Below are 6000 nucleotides of genomic sequence, written 5' to 3' on the forward strand. Positions count from 1 at the left end.
CAAGGTTGACTTACTGCTAATCGTTGTTGTTGGGGCCTCGACATGTGTAAACAAATACATTTTCTATCGCTCTAGGTAGGACACAATAAATTTTTTATTTATTTTTTTACAAAAAACAGACACTAGAGAAGTGTGAAACATGATACTTATTAGACGAGGTTAGGGGGTAGGCTCCCCAATCCTTGTCTAAAACAGGCGGCAGCGGGGTCGCAAGGCTCCCAGAGCACGTTAAAGACAGTATATAGTGCTGGGGAGAGACTGAAGGGCCCCCGTGTTCTGTCAAGGATGAATCAACATCCTAGCTGTGGAACCGTCTAGTCGGTGTGCCGACTGCCGCTCTCTCCTATGGTTGGCAGCACATGGTGCGTGGATGACAGTCCACACCTAACCGGACGGGAGTGCGTGACTCACCGGTTACAGGCAAGGCGGGTGAAAACGGTTAATATTCTGGTTCCCGTAGCCAAGCGGGGCCAGGACAAGACCGTCGGTTTCCTGCCTGGGGCGCCAACCACGCCTACGGGTAAGGGATCGCTATCGACTGGGTCACCCGCCGGTCGGATCGCAAAAAGCATTAAATCCATGGCGTGCTCCCCGACAGGAGGCGGGTGTGGTCGCTGCGTTCGGCTCAATGTACAGTCAGGCCATCACAAGCTGAAAGCGACCGCCGGAGTGCTACAGTTACTAAGCGAGTGATGCTCCTGTGATCGGTGGGCTTTGAAAAGAAGACGCCGGGAAGCAGGAGACTTGAACTCTCTATCCAGGGTGACCTGGGTGTAGACCTCAAGTGGAAAGGGGTCTAGCCTGGGACTGCGCCCCGGTGGGGAGGTTCGAAAGACTTAAGTGATACACGTTTTGAGACTTAAGTGTGCACTAATACATTATAGTGAACCTTGATTCTGCATAGATTGAAGCTTCAAAAGATCAAATAATAATAGTGCCCCACTAGTAAATTAATATTACATCTTATGTGTAGTGACATCGCAGACTAACATATTTGAAATAGCGGACAAAACAACCAAATTGACGCGATAAACTGTTGTGTAGTGTTAGATAGAATGCCACAATCAAACTATATATCTTTTCAAATTCATCAATTAATAATGTCAAATTAGTTAACTGAACGGAAACATCAATCAAGTCAATTTTTTAATGAGTGCTAGTACTCCAATATAAGTGAAATGATAATAAATTAAGTGAGATATGTTAATGAATAGCGTCGTCATTTAAAATATTTCCACATGCTTTTCAGAGGCATGCACGTCTCAATCTGAAACTATGAAGGCACATGTAACGACTGATTAAGTTATAAGTGTGAACATATTTTAATTTTTGAATAAAGACAATACATGTAGTGAAAAATTAAGGGAGGACATTAAGATGATTTTAGTGGCGAGCAGCTCTAGTTTTTCCATATCGACACTGTGCAATAGATGTCCTTTCTTATCAAGATGTTTACAGTTCAGCTGTTTCACCCAATTCAGTGGCTGTGTCAACAAGACAGGCACAGATGAACGAGACTGAAGTGCACAAGGGAACCTCAGAGTTGTGAAAATAATTAAGTAAAGGCTGTATTGAAATGAGAATTATTGTCTGGCTATAGCTAAAATAGGGCAGGGTTAAGTGTTCATTATTTTTATGTTACATGAATGGCAGAGTAATAAAATTATTTAAGCGAAGAGAAACATGAATAGTGTGCATTAGGAGAGTATGGATTGTTGGAGCGATAAATTGATCACAATGTGGCAGGGTGGACAGGGTGAACCATAGCAAGATAAGTTTATAACATAAACAATAGATATCATACCTACTGGGGACATTTAGGCTCTTACAAGATACCAAAATATCATATATGCCTATCTAAATTTGTTACGTGAATTGAAAGGTAGTTGATTTCTGTTGCAGTTGAGTTAAGTGGTGAGGTTAGGGGGTAGGCTCCCCAATCCCTTGCCACTAACAGGCGGCAGCGGGGTCGCAAGGCTCCCAGAGCACGTTAAAGACCTCATATAGTGCTGGGGAGAGACTGAAGGGCCCCCGTGTTCTGTCAAGGATGAATCAACATCCTAGCTGTGTTTTCCGTCTAGTCGGTGTGCCGACTGCCGCTCTCTCCTAGGGTTGGCAGCACATGGTGCGTGGATGACAGTCCACACCTAACCGGACGGGAGTGCGTGACTCACCGGTTACAGGCAAGGCGGGTGAAAACGGTTAATATTCTGGTTCCCGTAGCCAAGCGGGGCCAGGACAAGACCGTCGGTTTCCTGCCTGGGGCGCCAACCACGCCTACGGGTAAGGGATCGCTATCGACTGGGTCACCCGCCGGTCGGATCGCAATAAGCATTAATTCCATGGCGTGCTCCCCGACAGGAGGCGGGTGTGGTCGCTGCGTTCGGCTCAATGTACAGTCAGGCCATCACAAGCTGAAAGCGACCGCCGGAGTGCTACAGTTACTAAGCGAGTGATGCTCCTGTGATCGGTGGGCTTTGAAAAGAAGACGCCGGGAAGCAGGAGACTTGAACTCTCTATCCAGGGTGACCTGGGTGTAGACCTCAAGTGGAAAGGGGTCTAGCCTGGGACTGCGCCCCGGTGGGGAGGTTCGAAAGACTTAAGTGGTTGTCAAGAGACTCACGAGCACGTTGGGTGATGCCTAGCAGAACATTTATGACCACGGGGGTAGCTGCACGGTCCATGGCCTCAGAAGGGTGCACACTTCGGGGCTGTGCGCGTGTTGGCTCCTTTTGTGCCCTGGCTTGATTTGATTCACATACAGCGAAGTGAGGTGGTTGTGTGTGCTGCTCAAAATATCTCCCCCTTATGGTAATGGTCAGTGCGTTTGGTGTACATTATGAGAACATGCCGGGTTTTGGGTGCAGAGTGGATGTCAAGTGATTTCATACATTGCTGACATTTGCTTTACAGTTTATTGCCAGTTGCGGTGGACTGACTGAAACCTACACTATCTTCAAAAGAATGCATAATTTACATCATCGATTTTGGTGCTAGATGTATCCAATTACCTTGCTCATCATTGACCTAACGTTTATTTCAATTACCATGTGACCACTGATTGACCAAGGTGTGATTAAGGTTGTGTATGCTGTCGTTAACCTTCCATGAGGTTAGGGGGTAGGCTCCCCAATCCCTTGTGGAAAACAGGCGGCAGCGGGGTCGCAAGGCTCCCAGAGCACGTTAAAGACTAACTATAGTGCTGGGGAGAGACTGAAGGGCCCCCGTGTTCTGTCAAGGATGAATCAACATCCTAGCTGTGGAACCGTCTAGTCGGTGTGCCGACTGCCGCTCTCTCCTAGGGTTGGCAGCACATGGTGCGTGGATGACAGTCCACACCTAACCGGACGGGAGCGCGTGACTCACCGGTTACAGGCAAGGCGGGTGAAAACGGTTAATATTCTGGTTCCCGTAGCCAAGCGGGGCCAGGACAAGACCGTCGGTTTCCTGCCTGGGGCGCCAACCACGCCTACGGGTAAGGGATCGCTATCGACTGGGTCACCCGCCGGTCGGATCGCAAAAAGCATTAATTCCATGGCGTGCTCCCCGACAGGAGGCGGGTGTGGTCGCTGCGTTCGGCTCAATGTACAGTCAGGCCATCACAAGCTGAAAGCGACCGCCGGAGTGCTACAGTTACTAAGCGAGTGATGCTCCTGTGATCGGTGGGCTTTGAAAAGAAGACGCCGGGAAGCAGGAGACTTGAACTCTCTATCCAGGGTGACCTGGGTGTAGACCTCAAGTGGAAAGGGGTCTAGCCTGGGACTGCGCCCCGGTGGGGAGGTTCGAAAGACTTAAGTGTTCTCTGAAACAGGTCATGGGTTGCAGAAGAGAATTGTACAATTTTGTACAGCCCGAGGATAATGTCAATTGACCTGTGCATAAAGCACAGGAAAGTTGTTTTGTTGTGTTTCCAATTACAGTTTGTGTATGGTATGTGTTGTTGTGTATGTCAAATAGGGTAAAGGAGGGTGGCACCCTGGCCTCTGCACATTCCTATGCTGTGTGCCCTGCCGGGTGTCAGGTCAAGGAGGGAAATAAAATGATAGCATATGTATAGTATAATAGCAGATTGATATTGAGTTACATAGTATAATGTTAAGTGACTAAAGTTACATGCCGAAGTGTTGTAATGTTGCCGTTCATTTTTGTTAAATGAATGTGCTTAGACTTATGGCAGAGTGACCATTACAGAGACATTTCAGTGATTGCATACAGAGAGCAAAGACTCACCATCAAACCCCCACCCAATTTTTTTTTAGATAAAGGAGGGACACTACACATTTAATTTGAGTAGTACCAATATCACTCTCAGCCAGACAGGAACATACCATTGTTTCATGGGGTACATCTATGCTGCCCAAGGCCACTGAACGACCCCAGATTACATATTAATTTTGATTTTGATTTTGATAGTAATGTTGGGGGACATAATCTGATCGTAGCGATCTCCCTGGCAGCTTTAGGCACATTAAAATAGTCTGTCTTGCCCTTCGCAAATGGCAAGTGATAAGAGAGCAGTGACAGAGTGATCCCAATACACACCACAGAAACATTATATTGCCACCTGGGCCCCCATGCTGAACTTGACGAAGAACACCCCTGCACAATATCTACGCCCCGACTTTCGACCTCAAGGAGGGTACGGATCTGACTGGCGCTTGGGGGTTGGGGCCCCTGTGTATAATACGGGGGGCTCCGGTCTCAGGCCCCAGGAGGGTACGGACCCGGGGGCTCGGGAGTGGGACCTCCGTCTCTTAGCTCATTCAGTGCCAAGTACATTCGTTAATGGCGCTGGATGGGTTGGGGGGGGGGGCTAGTCTTGGGCTCTGTCGGAACCTCCTCCTCCGGGCTCGGAAAAGTGACCACCTCAACCAGAGGAATTGGAGAAGAAACCAAAAATGCACACAGAGAACAAGAGATATGATTTTTCTTTTTTATATATATATATATTACACATGTTAGAATAGTTGCTTGTAAAGGAAAACTCAGTGGGAATGCCCCACTGAGGGACCCTAAGTTTAGCAATGCAATATGGAATCAAATGATGTAATTGTCCCCAATAAGAGCTCATGTCCAGATGGTAGGTTTGGGACTGCCCCAGCCTAGTTCAGAGTTTCCCCTTCAAAGAAAAGGGTTTTCCTCGGCTCACATGACTCAAAAAGAGAATAATGGGACCTGATTTTTTTTAACATGAAATATGTTATGCAAGTGGATAATTTCTATAAAGTACTGTTTAGATTTTAATCTTGTGTTGTTGTGGGTACTAAATTCGTACCCAAGGAGGGCTTGATGGTCCATTGTGGAACCTTGGGCCGTCAACCTTTACTTTATAGCCACAGCGTTGATATACTGAATGTAATAGATAAGAACTTCAGAATTCTCCAGGCGCTCAACCGAACGCTTGTTTGCATGCAGACTTAGATGTGGAGCGAATTGCCTTCGTGATATATCAGGTCGTATTGTTTTAATATCATTAATTTGCTGTTCTGTTATTCACGTAGTATAGAGGGAATCTCCCTTGTTTGTCAATAAAGATGCCTTGCGCATGTAAAAGGTAATTTCTGTGTATGTCGTCTATAAACTGGACTTTAGGGTTTTATTGAACCAAGAGTGACAGGTCTGCCACGGCACATCAGTGCCAACATTGGCACAGGGGAGGAGGGTGATCACTGGCAAACTGGCATAAGTGTGAGAGAGAGGTTTTTTTCTTTTAAAATTAAATACTCAAAAAGAATATAGTCCGTTAAATTAAGTCCCCTCACATCTATATACAAATTACATCCTGCTGCACATAATTCTACATTCATTCAAACTCCTAACTCTGACTGGGGATGGAGTCTGGGTGATAGGTGGGTTATTGCTCTAATGAGTCTAATGATCATACATCCTGATGTGAAAGAAAATATTTCTAAAGAAGAAAAGGTTATGTATAGCCTATGGACAATCAAAATCTGTTCCAAATATTTTATGTTGATCGTGTCATACTTAAATTTAAAGTTG

This window comes from Gymnoscopelus braueri (assembly GCF_963280865.1).
Source record: "Gymnoscopelus braueri genome assembly, chromosome: 9".
NCBI lineage: Eukaryota > Metazoa > Chordata > Actinopteri > Myctophiformes > Myctophidae > Gymnoscopelus > Gymnoscopelus braueri.